This window comes from Tenrec ecaudatus, chromosome 11, assembly GCF_050624435.1.
Source record: "Tenrec ecaudatus isolate mTenEca1 chromosome 11, mTenEca1.hap1, whole genome shotgun sequence".
In the NCBI taxonomy this organism is placed as follows: domain Eukaryota; kingdom Metazoa; phylum Chordata; class Mammalia; order Afrosoricida; family Tenrecidae; genus Tenrec; species Tenrec ecaudatus.
Window position 1 is genome coordinate 108,838,881 of NC_134540.1, and position 20,303 is coordinate 108,859,183.

Sequence of the window (20,303 nt, forward strand, 5' to 3'; positions counted from 1 at the left end):
CAATTGACTTCTGCTTGTTGATCTTGTATACTGCCACTCTACCATATTCCTCTATCACTTCCAACACTCCTATTGTGGAACCTTGGGGGTTCTCAATATATAAAATTATATGATCTGCAAATAACAATAATGCACTCCTTTCCCCATACATATACCTTTGATATCCTTCCGTTGCCTTATATTATTAGCTCGGACCTCCAACGATGTTGAATAAGAGTGTGGACAAGGGGCATCCTTGTCTGGTCCCTCTTTATAGTGGGAATGTCTTCATCTTTTTGCCATTGATTATTATGCTAGCAGTTGGTTTTTCATGTATGGCGTGTATTTTTTTAGGTAATTTCCTTCCTGTCCTATCTTCTTGAGTGTCTTAATTGGGTGTTGAATATTGCCAAATGCTTTTCCTGCTTCTATTGATATTATCACATGGTTTTGTCTTCTTTCCTTGTCAGTGCAGTGTATAATGCTAATGGCATTTGAATCACCCCTGCATCCCTGGTATGAGTCCCATTTGGTCACGATTGATAATTTTTTGGATATACTTTTGTAATCCATTGTCCAAAATTTTGTTAAGGATTTTTACACCAATGTTCATTAGAGATATCAACCTGTAGTTTCCTGTCTTGTGGGATCTTTGCCCAGTTTTGGTATCAGTGATATACTAGCTTCATAGAATGTATTTGGGAGTTTACCATCCTTTTCTATGTTCTGGAAGAGCTTGTGTAGAACTGGTGTCAGCTCTTCCCTGAATGCTTGGTAGAATTCTCCTGTAAAACCATCTGGGCTTTTTTTGAGTCGGCAGGTCCTTAATAACCTTGCCTATTTTTTCTTTTGCTGTGAGTCTTCTAGGCTCTTGACATCTATGAGATTATCTGCAGAGGGTTCTGTCATGCCTTCCAAGTTGTTGAATTCTTTGGACTACAGTCCTTCAGAGTACTGTGTAAACAGTTTTAAAATTTCATTAGGGTCCTTGTAATTTCCTGTTTCATCCCTCATGCTGGGGATTGCCATCTGCTCCTTCCTTTCTTCCGTTAGGTTTGCCAACAGCTTGTCCATTCTATTAATTCCTTCAACAACCAGCTTTATACTGAGTAGATTTTTCCCAAAGTTTCTTTTCTTTGTCTTCCCACTTATCTCTGCCCTGAATTTTATCATTTCTTTTATTTTGCTATTATAAGGATTATTCTGTTGACTCTGTTCCAAATGCTGAAGGTTTTGTGATAGAATATCAGCCATAAGTTGATCTTCCTTCTTCATATGTGCATTTATCACTCTCTGGTATCCTCTACTAACTGCCCTTGCTTTATCCCATTCTCTTTATTTTCTAGAAATTTCTTAATTCCATCTCTAATATGGGCCAATACCGACTCCTTTTGAAGAAGTTATTTAGCCTCCACGTATTTGCCTTTTTTTTTAATCTTTCTTTTGTTGATTTCCAGCTTTACATCATAGTAGTCAGAGAAGGAAGTTGGGTGACCTCTGTATGTTTGAATGTACTCAAACTTGATTTGTGTCCTAGCATGGGATCTATTTTTGAAAATGAGCCATATGCACTTGAAAAGAATGTGAATTTGTTTGCAGTTGGGTAGAGAGCTCTGAATGTCTATCAGGTCAGTTGTCTAATTACAGTGTTTAGTTCTGAAGTCTTGTTGCGCTTCTTTCCTGCTGATCTATCATTCTCAGAGAGTGGTGTATCAAAGTCTCCTACTATGATTGTCAATACTGAGATTTCTTTTTTCATTTTTTGAAGGATTCAATTGACAAATTTCATAGGTTTCTCTTTGGGTGCATATATGTTTATTATGCTCACTGGGTCTTAGGGTACTGCTCTGTTAAGCATTATATAGTGCCCATACTTATCTTTGTTATGTCCTGCACCTTGAAGTTGATTTTTTTAAATAAATCATTTTATTGGGGCTCATACAACTCTTATCACAATCCATATATACATCAATTGAGTAAAGCACTCTTATACATTCATTGCCCTCATCATTCTCAAAATTCGCCTTCCACTTGGGTTCCTGGAATCAGCTCATTTTCCTTTTTTCCCTCCCCCTCCGTTCCTGCTCCCCCCTCCTTCATGAACCCTTAATAATTTATAAATTATTATTTTATCTTATCTTACACTGATCAGCATCTCACCCACCTTCCTGTTGCCCATTCCCCAGAGAGGAGGTTACATGTAGATCCCCGAGATCAGTTCTCCCTTTCTACACCCACTTCCCTCCCAGGGTTGCCACTCTCCCCGCTAGTCCTGAGGGGTTCATCCGTCCTAGATTCCCTGTGTTTCCAAATCCCTATTGCACCGCTGTGTATCCTCTGGTCTAACCAGGTCCGCAAGGTAGAATTGGGATCATGATAATTGGGGGGGGGGGGAAGCATTCAAGAACTAGAGGAAGGTTTTGAGTTTCATTGTTGCTACACTGAACCCTGAGTGACTCATCTCCTCCCCACTACCCCTCTGCAAGTGATGTCCAACTGTCTACAGATGGGCATTGGGTCCCCATCACACATTCCCCTCATTCACGGTGATGTGATTTTCCCCCCCCTCCCCCCCACCCACTGCTCGGCCCTTCATGATCACACATGTTGGTGTGCTGCTTCCATGTGGGCTTTGTTGCTTTGGGGCTAAATGGCTGCTTGTTTACTTTCAAGTCTTTAAGTTCCCAGATGTTATATCTCTCAATAGCCGGGCACCATCAGTCTTCTTCACCACACTTACTTATGCACACATTCATCTTCAGCGTTTATGTGAGGATGGTGATCACCCAATGATAGTTTTTGTTCTTTGGTGTCTGCTACCTGGTCAATTCAACACCTTGTATTCACTTAGGTTGTGTGCTTCTCTGTGGGCTTTGTTGCTTCTGAGCTAGATGGCCACTTGTTTGCCTACAAGCCTTTAAGACCCCAGATGCTATATCTTTTTGATAGCCGGGCGCCATCAGCTTTCTTCACCACATTTGCTTATGTACACATCTGTCTTCAGTGATCATGTCCGGAAGGTAGGTATCATGGAATGACCGTTTAGCTGAGCAAGGTACTATTATATTGAGGGAGTGTGCGTGAGGAGGCCCAATGTCCACCTGCAACCCTACTACTGAACCTATAAATATATGCACATAGGTCTATTTCTCCCATCATCATAAATATATTTACCTATGTACGTGTTTGTATTTAGGCTTCTCTGTATGCCCTTTGCTTCCTACTCCTTTCCTCTAGTTCCTTACGCTTTCCTCCTGTCCCACTACCATGTTCAGCTTTCATTCTGGTTTCAGTAATTCCTCTCAGTTACCTTGCCCTTGGTCACTCCCTACCAGTCCTCCCATACCCTCCCTGGCACTTGTTTTGAACCACTCATTTTTCCCTTGTCCCTGTGTTGGCCAACATCTCCTCCCTTCCCCTGCCTCCCACCCTCTCATGTCCCTCCGGTACCATTGGTCCCATTATTTTCTTCTCACATTGTTTGTCCAGTCTATCTTATCTAGGTAGACCTGCAGATATAGTAATATGTGCATACAAATCTGGCTTTGAAAGCACCCAAGTGGGCACATAAGAACATGACATCAACAGGAGTAACACTGACACTGACAAAAAAGTCACGCATACAAAATTTAAGAGAGAAAAAAAAAGACAGCAAAAAAAAATTCTGTTAGTAGTTCGAGGTCTGTTTGTTGGCCTTTAGGAGTGTCTTCTGGATGAGTCTGGTGTGGTGCCATGTCCTGGCCCCAAAGTCCATCCTTTATACTCCCTCAGGATCTCCTTGCTCTGCTCCCCCCCTGCTGCTTCATTGCATGCCCCCAGTGTTAGCCTCAGTGTGGTGGGGTCAGCTCAGTCACACATCCCCCACTGTGTCTCAAGTGCTCTCCCTGTAGGGTCATGGGTCGGTGCAGGATGTCGCATCTCACTGTGGGGCCAGCTACATAGTCCTCTCTGTACATTGGGCCCTTTGAGCCAGGCTATTGTCCTCTGAGCTTGGTGGGTTCAGGTGTACTCCTCTCTTTTCTTCCTCCTTCCTTTGCTTCAGCTTCCCTGTGGGTGTGGTGTGGTAGGTCAGTTCCTTTCCCACACCAGATGATCTATTTTCATTTTCTGTGGTACTCCCTTCGATTGTGGGGGTCGAGCTAATTCTGGATGGGGCTAGCATATCTTCCAGTCTCTTTGCGTATTCCTCTGTACTTTACGTTGCCTCCTAGTTTGGTGTGTCATGGTGGGGTCCGTATGCATGTTCCAATTCTGTGGGGACACAACCAATACTCTCCCCCGAGTGGGTTAGTGCCCTGTTCCCCCCATACCATCCACTCAGTTTCTCCCCACCCCACTTCTCCCTCCCCCTGACCCACTTCCCCTTCTTTATGCTGGACTCTCATGTACACCTTGAAGTTGATTTTTGTCAGGGATTAGGATTGCAACTCCTTCTTTCTTTAGATTGCCTTTAGCATGGTAAACGTTTCGCCAGTCTTTGCTCCTCAACTTGTTCTTGTCTGCGTACTCGAGATGTGTCTCTGGCAAACAATACATTCATGGGTTTTGATTCCTAATCCAGTTTCCTAGCCTTTGTCTTTTAATGGGTGAATTCAGACCACTGATGTTCAGAGTTATTACATCCATCTGTGGATTCTTTCCTGTCATCTTGTACCTTTGGTGTTAGATATTTCCCTACTTCCCAACTTAGTAGCGTATTGTATATGTGGGGGGGAATTCATTCTTCCCTTCTCTTCCCCATTGGGTCAAAGACAACTTGGGCGATGTTTTCAGTCTGTTTACTTCTGGATAATGTTACACTATATGGTGTTCTCATGTTTGTACTCTGTGGATGTTGGTCTTCTGTGTCCAAAGTGAGTTGGAAAGTAATTTGTATAAACTTATTTTATAAACACGTTTTTGTTTTTGTTTTAAAACATATTATCTAAATTTTTCCTGATCTGGGAAAACTCTGTCCATTTCGATGGCAAATCTGGCAGGATATAGAATTCTTGGGTTACAGTTATTCTCTCTCAACTTTTGGAAAATGCTACTCCAGTCTCTCCTCTTCTTCATGGTTTCTGCTGATAAGTATGAGCATATTCTAATCTGGTTGCCCTTATAAGTGAATGCATTTTTCCCTCTAGCTTCTCTTATGTATTTTCTCTTCAAAGTTAGATAATTTGAGGATAATATGCCTTGGGGTGTTCTTCTTGGGGTCCAGTCTGATTTATGTCCTCTTTGCTTCCTGGGTGATTTTCTGATTCACCTTCTATACACTAGAGAAGTTTTCTTCCAGGAATTCCTTCGCTATTTTTGCTGTTGATTTCTATGTTACATCTTGCACTCGAATCCCAGTTACTTGAATATGGTTTTTCCTCATACATCACTCATTATTCTCAGGTTTTCTTCAGTTTCTTTGATTATCTTTTTTTATTTTCTTTCACATTTGTTGGATACTGCTTGGCTATCCTTGAGGTCACTGATACAATTCGCTGCCTCTTCCAGACAGTTGGTAAGGTCTTTTACCATTTTCTTCGTTTCTGCTGCATTGTCCCTTAACTCTATTGGTAAATGGACTCTATCTTTCCTATTTTTTCATCGTTTTTCTGTATTGAGTCTCATATATCCTGAATGACTCTAAACACCATTCTGAAGAGTTCTTCCTGTAGTAGTTCCAAGTCTGCTTCTACATGTCTCTAAGTTCAGATCCTCTTCAGACATTGTGATTTGGTTCTCTTGCTTTGTTGTAATGACTATAGATGTGAGTAGTAGTTCACACGGCATTTTGGTGTCACTGGATGTGGTACTTTATGTGTGGTTTGTACAGCACTGAGAATGGGGCTGGCCAGGTCAATGTGTGGCGAGTTTGGCCCTGTGGTTTGGGCAGGAGTGGCCAGGGCTGTGTGCAGCAGGTGGCACTGGTGTTCCAAGTAGGAGGAGTGATCTGAGCTGCAGGTGTGAGTAGCCTTCTGCACAAGCTGCATGATCTCGGACTGTACTGGTGGTGTCAACAGAAGGGCTGAACCTATCTCAGGGTCAAGTGCTAGAACCGGTTTGGCCAGATCTGCTGGTTGCACATGCCCCAAGAATGGGGCAGGCAGGGGGCCAAGCTCTCTGCTGTCACATGTCACAGCCTCTCAGGCTCTCTGGCTCTCTCCCAAAATGCTGCAGAAAGGCAGGGTACTCCTGCTGAGCAAGGACATGAGCTGCACAAGCAGTGTAGGGTATGTAGACCCAGCGGGATGGATCCCCAGACCCCACTCAGAATCCACCTGCATTATTGCTGCTCAGGCTGCAACCTTGAATCATGGCGCAAGCGGCACTGGTTGGTGCAGGCAGGGGAACTGCTGCAATCCACACTGCTGCTAGCAACATGGATGGGAGGGCAAAGTAGAACAGAGCCTCAGGAACAGTCAGCCCTGGTGTGTCAGAAGACCTAAATTAACTTCCTTTCCCATAAGCTTAGCCTCCTATCTCCCAATCCTACACTTAGTCACAGAGCTCCAAAAGTAGTCTCCCTTATACCAGCATCATTTTCCCAGAAGTCCCATAGGTCTCAATCTTATCTACCTTCACATTCCCAGACAGAAGAATCTTGATGTTTCCAGATATCATCCATAATATTCTCTTCCTATTTCCCCTTTACATGCTTTTACACTTAATTATTCTCCTCTATGCCTTTAATTCACCCATTAGATTTTCTGCGTTGGTCTATCCATATCACATACAGACCCACATGCACCCTGAATTTGGCCAAGTGTAAGACAAGACTGTGCTTTGATTTCTACCATATTTTTGGCTTTTGCTGGCATTGAGGGGTGAACATCGAGGAGTGACCTTGCTCCCAGAATCCCTTTCCAGTACAAATAAAGCCCACATTCCCCTGAAGACATCCTACAGGTACAAAGCTAATATTTAACTTTTCGTCCACAAAATGCTTGGCAAAAACACAAACTGAATGGATTCCAAATCCATCTGTCTAAAATCCATATTTGAAAAGGAAGATTAAAATTACACACACACATAAGCTTTCTTTAATAGTTCTTAAGCTAGAATGATAGTACTTAAGTTTTAAGGGTTGGAGATTTGTGCATTTGACCTGTTTCTTTGCCCTAGTCAAATTTCATTTCCACCATCACTTTCAAAATCCTCCCACAGGGTGTACTTCTATACCCCCTCAGCTACCATATAATACCGCAGTCAGCATTCCCTGGACTGAGGCTGTGCTCTGGGAATCCATCTCAGAGCAGCTGGGAGAGCTGTAGTTCCAAAATTCAGTCATTGATCTTGTATTTTTACTCTAACTGTGTATTGACTATGCAATTATTTACTCCTTTTACTTGAATGAGAACCTATCAGATTCTGCAAAAATAAGTTATGGTAATTGGGGAATGTGGTATGAGGCCCAATGGTGTAAGGCCCAAGGAGGATGTAGCTAGGAAGGAGACAGCAGCAACCTAGTTCAAGCTTAACAATGAATGTACCACAGACATGGGACCATTCTTCATGAGTGGTGAGACCTCAGGATGACCAGCTTGCCTCAATCTTCCCAGGGCGAAGGATCTTCCCAAAACCACCTGAGATTTCACAATAAAGTGCCCCTCCCTGTTTATAAGAAGACCGGATAGTAACTGCTAGTGCACTCAAAACTAAGCACAAAAGCCGTGAACAGTAGCATGCCACCATCCTCTTTTCAGTCCTTCAGTGGCTTCCCTTGCCCTTAGAATAAAATTCAATTGAATGTCCTTAAACCACAAAGCCCTGAATGATGCCACATAGAAGGCGAGAATTCTGCCCTTAAGCCACTTTGGTGAAACTGAAAAAAAAAAATTGCTGAACATGAAGGGGAAATACTAAGTTTGACTCCGGCTGAACTCTGCAATCCGTGCATGAGTTCACAGACAAACCAAACGGCTAAGAACAGAAAAGGGTCTTAGAACAGAGTCATCAGCAATTTTGCACAGGAAACTGGGAGATGTTCTTTACTGCAGTTTTCTGGAAATTGGGACAAAGCTGACCAAACAGGATGAGTTTGGGGCTCTGGAAAGTGTCAAAGTGAACTCTACTTTCCTTTATCAGGAGAAGTCACAGAAATGAATGATGTGCTCACAGAACATCCTGGGCTGGTGAACAAATCCTGTTATAAAGATGGTTGGCTGATCAAGATGACACTGACTAATCCTTCAGAACTTGATGAACTATGAGTGAAGAGGCCTATTAAAAATACATACAATCCATTGAGGAGTGAAAATGGGACCCCCGAATAAACTACTACGAAACAACTTACAGCGGTAGAGTAGTCTTAAATCAGTGGTGGAAAGAATAGATGTAAGTTTTAGTAATACCACTGAAACCGAGAAAATAGTTGGGGGCAACTATGCTATTGGGAGAAAGTACCCCTTAACTTCCTAATGATTGCTGAGAAATGCACTGCACACCTTTTTTTCACAGCAGCCTGTGATTTTTATGTTAGGATCTAGTTATAATATTCAAAAGTCATTAAATCATCTGTGGGGAAAATAGTCACAATATGGATGTAACTCAAAAGGTACATTGTTATCCTGAGCCTCCGACAACGTAGCTACCTAATTCTCTTCCTGCTGGTAATGACCAGGAGTGGCTATAGGTTTTTATTGGTTCTACAGTATCAGCTGAAGACTAACACTATTTTAAGTTAGCAATATACTTGTCTTTGCTGGTGCTATTTTTATACATTGAAGCAACAGCCTTGCAGTGACATAAGAAACCACTTAATAAAAAACTTAAGCTTCTTAAAAAAAGAAAGAAAGAAAATATGGTTTGGGTCCAGCACACCTTGGTCTTCAACATAACATCCTTGCTTTTCAATATTTTAAAGAGGTCTTGTGCAGCAGATTTACCCAATGCCATGTGGCCTTTGACTTCTTGAATACTACTTTCATGAGCTTTGATTCAAGATGAAATCCATGATAACTTCAGTATTTTCTCAATTTTCCCCACAGATCTTGCAATATTCATAGCTTGACATGTTTCTTTAGCTCTTTCAGTGTCCTGGTTGGGTTAGCAGCCCAACAGGCAATCCACTATGCCATCAGCAAATTCCAAGGTGGTGGTTAACAGTCTTCACGAAACCCAAATTTGGTTGCATTTTATATTGCTTGAATATGAATGAACTTCTGGGTGGAGTTCACCTTTCATGATACTTGAAGATTTTTATTGTAATCATTTTTGTGTAAAACACTGCTTGAACTCACACTCCTTTTTATTCATACTATCACTGCACTTCTGACAGTATGGTGATAATGTGCTTTATTCACTTTCTAGATTTGTTCTCTGTTTTCTTTTATTCCAAAGCTTTAGTAGGGATGGAGGGTGGGGAAGATTCTTGGATTGACAATGATACTCAGTAAATTGTTTAACCCGAATATCTGAATATTCAACTTGTCTTTGATCTCTGGGAACCTACAAGATATTAGATACTTTATTAATCAATCATTCAACTACATCCCTGGGTAAATAAAATACCTCATTAAACAGAGAAACAAGGAAAACTTTACCATCATTTCTTTACCATCACAGCATGAAAAAGAGCAGATGCTACAGTCTTTTGAGTATTAATTTTAAGAAAAAGGGGGCATGGGGAAGTACCTGGTAGTGCGAATGGTTAAGCACCCCACTGCTAGATATAGATTGCTTGTTCAAACCCCTCCAGAGGTGCCTTGGAAGTCAGGCCTGGTGATCTTCTTTGAAAGGTTACAACCTTGAAAATCCTCTGGAACCAGTTCTGTTCTGCACACAGGGGTTAGTCATGAGCCTTAATTGACTCCACATCACCTAACAACAATTTGTCAAAATGATAAAAGGAGGGATTCAACACAATTCAGCATGGTTCATTCATGGTCAACGAAGTGATACCAGAACTGACCTGAGTTTTAAAGTGTGAGTGAACCAGAACTCTAACCAGAATGGATTGAAGACCGGCTAGAAACTGAATCTCCCTCTTATGAAACAAAGACAGAATGCGTGTTGCATAATAATCAAATCTCTTGATTGGTTGGGTGAAAAACAATTGTTCCTTGTGCAAAACTAGCAGTGAACTGTACCGCTTTTGCTGAGATTTGGGGAGATACTGCCACCACTAGTTCAAATATAAGTAGGGTCACTCATGGTTGACAGGTTTCAGCAGAGCATCCAGAGTAAGACACATAAGGATCTTAAAACTTATCAGGCTGACTCTAAAATGTTTCGCCAGTGAAAACCTTATAAAGAGCAGTGGCATATTGTCGGCTGTAGTACTTAAAGATGAGCCCTTCAGGTTACAAAATAATCACAATATGACTGGGGGAAAGTTGCCTCTTCAAACTAGAGTTGGCCTTGATGAAGCAGATGAGGCAAAGCTTTTGCTCCAGTTTAGCTCATTTTGCTGATGGGATATGACTCAAAAGGAAAAAACACAACTGCAAACATCCATTAAAAATAAGAAGTCAGATTGTATAAAGTAGGAATCTAGGAAAATTGGAAGTCATCAAAATGAATTGAAATGCATGAAGATCTATATCTTAGGTATTCGTGAGCTGGAAAGGATTGGCTTTGGCCATTTTGAATTAATCATTCATGTGGTCTACTATACTGAGACGGACAAATTATAGAGAAATGGTGTTGCATTCATCTTTAAAAAAGAACATTCCAAGATCTATCCTGAAGTATAGTACCATCAATGATAGGATATCGATATACCTGCAAGAAATACCAGTTAATAGAGCTATATTCAAATTCATACACCAATGCCAAAAATGAGGAAATTGAAGAATGTTGAAACTTCTACAGGTTGAATGTCTACAGATTGAAGTTAATCAAACATGCAATCAAGACGCATTGCTAATTACTGGTAATTGTAATGTGAAAGTTGGAAACAGTAGTTGAAAAACAGGGTGTGCGTGAAAGTGAAAGCGAAGGTAAAGGTGAGAGCTGAACACTGGTCAAGATTCTCCCTGCCATGTGTTCTCCTTGGGAAGACTGTGTGGACCAGTGATATCGGTAACCCAGTTTAAAGATCACTAGTCTGAAGATTGAATCAGATGAAGACATGAAAGCATTTTATATGTTAAAAAGAATGTTAAGTATCAGTAGTAATAATATAGTCCCTATTGTATATGTTCTCTAAATTTGGGGCCAACTATGTGTTTAGTCCAAAAATGTAGCCAGTCCTCAGGATCACTATCAGTTGTTGGTGGCTGTGTTTTCAGTCAATATGGCTTATAGACATGCTTCATGGGTGATAATGGCCAACAAATGGGAGACACAACCCTTGTCCCACCTCCATGTACTTACTTGTTCAGGTTGGAATTAGCCTTTGGCGTTTTCCTCCTCCACCTTGTCCCAACTCCAGAAGAGCAGGCCCAAGAGGAAAATGCAACCCTCGGTCCACACCACAGAGTCTGATTCTTATCAGCCTGTAAGAATCAATTGAGTCCATTTTTTATCAACTCCTTGTTCAGCATATCACCTAGGCAGCCTGGTAAATAGTCATCCCCTCACTGCCATCAAGTTGATCTTGTTTCATAGCAACGCTCTGCAGGGTTTCCAAGACTGTAAACCTTTACAGGAGCCTCATATTTCTTTTGTGGAGTGGCTGGTGGGTTTGTACTACCACACTTTTCGTCAGCTGCCCAGTGCCTAACCCACATAGACATGATAGGAATATTTACATTATGTTAATTAGCAAGAGTTTCAAATTACTGCTTCCCTACCCACCACCCCTGCCTGTCTAGGTGTTTAATACTGATAGTACACCACTGATTCCAACCAAGTCCCTGAGATAAGGAGCAGTGTATATAACAAATAAAATGTTTCCCATTTCAAACATTTCTGGTGTTCTACTCAGTGATATTGTGATAACAACTATTACTATTCATTTCCAAATGCTCTTCCTCACCCTCAACAGAAACTCAGTAATAATACTACTCTCCATCTTCCTCTCTTCCTAGCCACTAGAAATCACCTAAAAATATTGGTCTCTAGGCATTTGCCTAGTTTAGACAGTTCACATAAGTGGGATCCTACAATTTGTCTTTTGTGTATGCTTATTTCTCCAAAATGAGACTATCTTACTAGAAAGTGATTGAAAACTATTAAGTAGCACTGAAATACCCTTAAGGGAGCAAGTTACCCAGAAGAAAAGTAGAGTTTGGCAAAGCATAATGGCATATTAGGAGAAAAAAACCTATTTCATGTTGCTATCTCCATAATTGGAAATTCTTCTATCAAACTGCCTACCCCAACCAAAGTACCAGTACCAATTGCTGTGGGTCGAGTTAACTTAGACGCACAGTGACTTTGTGGGTCAGAATAGAACTGTGCCCCATAAAGTTTTCAAGGACTGATTTATTTGGAAGTAGATTACCAGGACTTTTTTCTGAGGTGCTTCTGGGGAGACTTGACTTCCCAAACTTTGGTGTTGCCAGTATGTGAAGCATGTGCATCACCCTGGAACTCACTCACACACCCAAAGTTATTAGGAACAGCCCGTTTTAACCAAACGTGCCTCACAGACTATGAAGTCTGGCTGAAACTCAAGAATTGCTCCCCAGTAGCCCATCTGATTAGCCCGTCGCCCTTTCCTTCACTCAGCTTTTGAGTCACTGTGGTCCCTAACCTAAGAAGCAGGTCTGGTCTAACATACACAAGGTCATCATGAGTTGGAATCTACTAGATGGCAACAAGTTTGCATTTTGAATTTGACTACTTGATCACAAACCAGTCCTCTTGAAGTCATTGGCCTGCCTCATGAATCCAGAGGGTTCCCTCCCTTCACTCCTATCTTCTCCTTAGTTCAGCAAGGGAGGGTCAACTCATGGGTGCTTGAAACTCTTTCTTCCAGAATTGAGGCTAGGGGGCTGGCTTCAGGAGATGATTCAGGATCATCTTCCCTCCAGAACTTGGGCCATTTCTGAGAATGAGCAGCTGTGCAGAGAATTAGTTGTCTTCCAGAACAGAATCCTTCCATGCGACTAATTGGTTTTATAATGAAGCTTTCAAAGGGAGAGGAAAAACCTCCCTCATGAAAGCAAATAGATTCTCTGCTTCAGATATACATCTTTGCTTAGCAGGTACCAAGTTGCAGATAGATGGTGCTTTTAAAGAGGGAGCGGAGGATCTGACACTCTACTCCCCACCCTGCCATGAACACTGGCATTGTTGTGTGAGATTGACTCCGAGAGGGAAAAAATGAAACAAAAGATAAAAAAAGATTTAGATTAATTTAAATCCAAAATTTGCAAAATATAGGAAGGGTGCAGTGGTATTTAGGCTGATGATATTTTAAGAGTTGATATCAAGGAATACAAGAAGGAATAAATTATTTTCGAAATGATTGTGGTAGTGATTGTATAATACTCCTTACTATGATTGAGTGGTGTAATGTCTGGATTAGGTCATATTAAAATGGTTTGAAAGACAATTAATTAATCCATTATAAATTAAATAATTGATTGATCAATCAAAAAATATCCAGGCCTATTACCCACACAGTGTACGTTACAAGTGTTTTAAAAGTTATCAGGACTTCCACACTGTTTAGAACTAATTTCTGCTGAAATCAGATCACAAGTACATAAGTAAAACCAGTTGTGACGGTTGCTAAAGAAAGGTTGGAGGTTCAAGCCCAACCAGAAGCACCTCAAAAGAAAAGACTAGTAATCCGTTTCTGCAAAAACCCAACATTGATGGGAGGGTAGAGGGGAAGGGGGGCGGGCAGCGAGAAGAGCTGATACCAAGGGCTCAATTAGAAAGAAAATATTTTGGAAATGATGACAGAAACATATGGACAAGGGCTTGATACAATTGATGTATGAATTGTTATAAGAGCTGTAAGGGCCCCAATAAAATTATTCATTAAAATTAAAAACAAAAACCCATAATTGCAAACCCTGAAGAGCACAGTTCTACTCTGATATACATGGGGTGCCAGAAGTCAGAGTGACTTGAACACTGGTATTGGTGTAAGTAAATTTGTCACATTTTCCAGTAATCAGTTTCCCTCAACATCCAAGCACCCAGGACCCTTAAGCCTCTCTTTGTGGTTATAAGAGAGTATGTTTATATCTCCACAGGGAAAGACTTCAAGCCGGTGCTCCAAGATGTGAATGCAACATACTGGCATGAAGCAGAGAACCAGTGGAAAAGTCTGAGAGGCCGGCCCCAATCCCAACTATGTGGACAGCCACCCCTCCCCCAAGAAGAATTTACTTCAGAGGACAGCACTGAAGCTACAGCTCAGGGAGAGGGACATGCCTGATCAGAGCACACAGGAGCAAATGAAGGGAGAGGAAGAGAGAGAGGAGCACAACCTGGTCCACCAAGTCTGAGGATGATGTCCCTGCATGCAAGAAAACAGCAAGAACAGAGCAACGAAGTCCCCAGGGAATACCAAAAGTAGACTTTGGAGCCAGAGCTTGGCACCCCATCTGATTTGACAGGAAAACACTCCTAAAGGCCAACAAACAGTCCTTGAACTAACTACACAATTCTCTTTGTTGTGGTGGTTTTGTCATTGGCTTTTTTTGGTGTTGTTGTTTTGTTTTCTTTTGTTGCTCTGGTTTGCTCTGTCTTGTTTGTGTTCATGTTATTATCACTGCAGGTTTGTCTAAATAAGATAGGCTGGATGAATAATCTGGAGGAGAAAACAACAGGACCAATGGTTCTGGGGATACATTGCAGAGGGGGAGGTGGGGGGGGGGAAAGGAAGTGGCGTTAACAAACCCAGGGACAAGGGAAAAACAAGTGATCCAAACGGGTGGTGAGGAGGGTGTTAGAGGTCTGGTAGAGCATGATCAAGGGTAATATAACTGAGAAGAATTACTGAAACCCAAATGAAGGCTGAGCATGATAGTGGGACAAGAGGAAAGTAAGGAAATAGAGGAAAAACTAGGAGGCACAGGGAATTTATAGAGGTCTAAATAAAAGTGTATACATATGTAAATATATTTATATATGAGGATTTGGAAATAGATCTATGTGCACATAATTATAGGTTTAGTACTAAGGTAGCAGAAGGACATTGGGCCTCCACTCAAGTACTCCCTCAATGTAAAAATATTTTGTTCTATTAAACTGGCATTCCATGTTGCTCACCTCCCCAATACAATCACTGAAGACAAATGGGTGAATAAGTAAATGTGATGAAGAAAGTTAATGGAGCCCAGCTATCAAAAGATATAGCATCTAGGCACTTAGAGACTTGAAAGTAAACAAGCAGTCATGTAGCTCAGAAGCAACAAAGCCACCAGCCTGTGTGATCACAAGGTGCCAAAGGGATCAATTATCAGGCATCAAAGAACAAAAAAAATCATATCATTGTGTGCTCATATCTCCAATATAATCGTGGAAGACAAATAGGTGCATCAGAAAATGTGGTGAAGAAAGCTGATTGTGCCTGGCTATCAAAAGATATAGCATCTGGGGTCTTAAAGGTTTAAAGGTAAACAAGTGACCATCTAGCTCAAAAGGGAAAAATCCCACATGGAAGAAGCACACCAGCCTGTGCGATCATGAGGTGTTGAAGGGATCAGGAATCATGCATCAAAGAACAAAAAATCAAATCATTGTGAATGAGGGGGAGTGTGGAGTGGGGACCCAAAGCCCATCTGTACATCCTCTTACGGACATCCTCTTATGGATGTCGCAGGGAGGAGACATAAGCCAGTCAAGGTGAAGTGTAGCAACAATGAAACATACAACTTTCTTCTAGTTCCTAAATGCTTCCTACCTACCCCACCCCCACAATCATGATCCCAATTCTACTGAACAAATCTGGGTAGACCAGAGGATGTACACTGGTACAGATAGGAACTGGAAACACAGGGAATCCAGGACGGATGATCCCTTCAGGACCAGTGGTGGGAGTGACGATATCGGGAGGAGGAGGGAGGGTGAAGTGAAAAGGGGGGACTGATTACAGAGATCTACATATAACCTCCTCCCTGGGGGACAGACAACAGAAAAGTGGGTGAAGGGAGACGTCAGACAGTGTAAGATATGACAAAATAATTTATAAATTATCGAGTGTTCATGAGGGAAGGGAAGTGGGGAGGGAGGTGGAAAAATGAGGAGCCGATGCCAAGGGCTTAAGCAGAGAGCAAATGTTTTTAGAATGATGAGGGCAATGAAAGTACAAATGTGCATGAAACAATTGATGTATGTATGGATTGTAATAATTGTTGTATGAGCCCCCAATAAAATAATCTTTAAAAGAAAAAAAAGATATACAAGTCTAGTATCACCATGTCCTAAGATGGTACAGGATGCTTTCTAACACCATACCACTGGTGGCTCTAGCCCATATCTTCAAGAAACTGGAAGTACAAAAATTGAAGGGAAATTGAAGTATAGATTGTTATAGGAGCTGTAAGAGACCCCAATAAAATTCTCTTTTTAAAAAGTTGAAGGGCAAAAGATGGAATTAGAATTATTTTCTAACTATAAGATTGTTTATGTGATAAACCATTAAAAACTTGTTATGATGGCAAAGTAAAATCTTAATGCATGGCAATCATTAGTCTTCATGCTTCCACACAAACAATAATTAGAAGGAAAGATCTAGCAATAAGCTTAGCCAAGCATTAGGAGACATGTTCAGGTACATTTTGTCTTCAGTCTTGACTTTACTGTACTTTGCAGATAGAGTTTTTACAAATTGAAGGTTTGTGGCAGCCCTCTATTGAGCAAGTGTGTCAGCACCATTTTCCCAGCAGTCCATGCTCATTTCATGTCTCCATGTCACATTTATGACTGTATTTCAAACTTTTTTTGTAATGCTATTGCACACTTAGTAGACTACGTTGTTGCTGTTGTTGTTAGGTGCCATCAAGTTGGTTCCTACTCATAGCAACCTTGTGCACAACAGAACAAGACAGTTCAGAGTCCCGTGCCGCCTCATAATTGTTCCATATGCTGAGTCCATTGCTGCAGCCAATGTGTCAATCCATCTCGAGGGCCTTCCTCCTTCCCACTGCCCCTCTGCTTTGCCAAACATGATGTGCTCTCCAAGGATCTACCTCTCCTGAGCAGATGGACAAAGAATATAAGAGAACGGTTCCCATTCTTGCCTATAAAAAGCAGTCTGATTGTACTTCTTCCGTGACTGCTTGGTTTGTGCTTTTAAGCAGTCCCCGATACTTTCCAGATTCTTCTCCAGCATCACAATTCAAATGCATCGACGCTTCTTTGTTCTCCTTTATTCACTGTCCAACTTTCACAGGCATAGGCGGTTATTGAAAATACCATGGCGGGCAACAAATGTATACGGGTGCTTTACTCAATTGATGTATGTATGGATTGTGATAAGAGTTGTATGAGCCCCAATAAAATGATTTATTTAAAAAAAATACCATGACTTGAGTCAGGAACATTGCAGAACTCAAAGTAACATCCTCGCTTTTCAATATTCTGAAGAGGATAGTTGATCTCTTGACTGCTGCTTCCATGGGCATTGATTGTGGATCCAAGCAAGACAAAATCCTTGACAACTTCAACATTTTCTCCATTTTTCATGAAGGAAAACCTATTCGTCCAGTTGTGAGGAGTTTGGTTTTCTTTACATTGAATTGTAATCCACACTGAAGGTTGCAATCCTTGGCCACCATCGGCAAATATGTCGTCCTCCACATTTTCAACAAGCAAGGTTGTATCATTGCATATGGCAGGTTATTAATAAACCTTCCTCCAGGTCTGATGCCATATTGTTCTTCATATAATTCAGAATCTCTGATTATTTATTCAGTATACAGATTGAATAAGTCTTGCTCTTCTCCTCCCATTGACCCTTCTGTAAGGGGCTGTCCAGTTGCCTACAGATAGGCGTTGGGTCCCCACTCTGCACTTCCCCTCATTCATAATGATTTTTTATTCTTTGATAACTGATCCATTCAACACCTCGTGATCACCCAGGTTGGTGTGTTTTTTCCATGTGAGCTTTGTTGCTTCTGACCTAGATGGTCGCTTTTTTATCTTCAAGTCTTTAAGATCCCAGACGCTTCATTTTTTTGGCAGCCGGGCACCATCAGCTTTCTTCACCACATTTGCTTATGCACCCGCTTTGTCTTCAGTGATGAGCATACTGGAATGCCAGTTTAATAGAACAAAGTGTCCATCTGCTACCTTAATATTAAGCCTATAAATATATGCACATAAATCTATTTTCCCATTGTCATATATAAATATATTTACATATGTACATGCCTGTATTTAGACCTCTATAAATGCCCTTGGCCTCCTAGCGCTTTCCTCTATTTCCTTTGACTTTCCTCCTGTCCCACTATCATGCTCAGTCTTCATTTGGGTTTCAATAATTCCTCTCGGTTACATTGCCCTTGATCAACCCTACCAGGCCTCTTACCCCCTCCTTGCCACTGATTTTGGATCGCTTGTTGTTACTTTCTCCCTGGGTTCATTAACACCACTTCCTTTCCACCACCTCCCCCTCTCCCATGTCCCCCTGAACCATCGGTCCCATTGTTTTCTCCTCTAGATTGTTCATCGAGCCTCTTATTTAGACAGACCTGTGGAGATAATAGCATGCACAAAAACAAGACAGAGCAAAACCAAGCAACAAAACAAGCCAGTGATAAAAAAAAAAACACAATGCAACAAAAAAGAAAGGCTTGTTGTTAGTTCAAGGACTGTTTGTTGGCCTTTAGGAAGGCTTTCCGATCGAGTCTGATGTTGTGTCACGCCCTAGCCCCAAAGTCTATTTTTGTTATTCCCTGGGTACTTCCTTCCTCTGCTCTCCTTGCTGTTCTGTTGCACACCCTTAGTGTTTTGCCTCGGTGTGGTGGGGTCAGATCAGGTGCAAATCCCACACCATGTCTCCATTGTTGTCTCCCATAGGGTTATGGTTCAGTGAGGGATGTTGTGTCTCATGGCGGAGCTGCCCATATACTCCTCTCCGTGCATTGGCTGCTCTTAGCAGGGATATCGTCTCTTCCACGCCCTTCATTTGCTCCTGTGTGCTCTGATCAGACATGCCCCTCTCCCTGAGCTGTAACTTCAGTGTTGTCCTCTGAAGTAAATTCTTCTAGGGGGAGGGGTGGCTGTCCACGTAGTTGGGATTGGAGCCAGCCCCTCAGACCTCTCCACTGGTTCTCTGCTTCATGCCAGTATGTTGCATTCACATCTTGGAGCACCGGGCTGAAGTCTGGTCCCTCTTTCCCTGTGAAGATATAAACAATACCCTCCCCTTGGGTGGGTTAGTGCCCTGTTCCCCAGCTACCCATTTCTTTTATTTTCCCCCTCATTTTTAGTTTGCTACCATATGTATCCCTGGATTTGGTCTGGCTCCTGCAAAACTACGTGGACCTCACCCCAGGAATGTTAGTATAGAGTAGCTTTTTCCCTATGCCCCTTTTGCATTTTTTTTAAAGCTTATCTCAGCAGATTCATGTTGTACTTGTCCTCCTGTTCTTTTTTTTTATTTTTTTTATTTTTTAATTTTAACAATTTATTGGGGCTCATACAATTCTTTTCACAGTTCATATATATACATACATCAATTGTATAAAGCACATCTGTACAGTCTTTGCCCTAATCATTTTTTTCTCTTTTCTTCTTTTACATTTTATTAGGAACTCATACAACTCTTACCACAATCCATACATATACATACATCAATTGTATAAAGCACATCCATACATTCCCTGCCCCAATCATTCTCAAGGCATTTGCTCTCCACTTAAGCCCCTTGCATCAGGTCCTCTTTTTTTTTCCCCTCCTCCCTCCCCATTCCCCCCTCCCTCATATGCCCTTGGTAATTTATACATCGTTGTTTTGTCATATCTTGCCCTATCCGGAGTCTCCCTTCCCCCCTTCTCTGCTGTCCCTCTCCCAGGGAAGAGGTCACATGTGGATCCTTGTAATCAGTTCCCCCCTTCCAACCCACTCACCCTCCACTCTCCCAGCATCGTCCCTCACACCCTTGGTCCTGAAGGTATCATCCACCCTGGATTCCCTGTACCTCCAACCCTCATATGCACCAGTGTACAGCCTCTGTCCTATCCAGCCCTGCAAGGTAGAATTCGGATCATGGTAGTTGGGGGGAGGAAGCATCCAGGATCTGGGGGAAAGCTGTGTTCTTCATTGATACTACCTCACACCCTAATTAACCCATCTCCTCTCCTAAACCCCTCTATGAGGGGATCTCCATTGGTCGACACTTGGGCCTTGGGTCTCCACTCTGAACTTCCCCCTTCATTTAATATGATATATATATACATATATACATACATACATATATACATATACACACATATACACATACATACACACACTTATATCTTTTTTTTTTTTTTGCATGATGCCTTATACCTGGT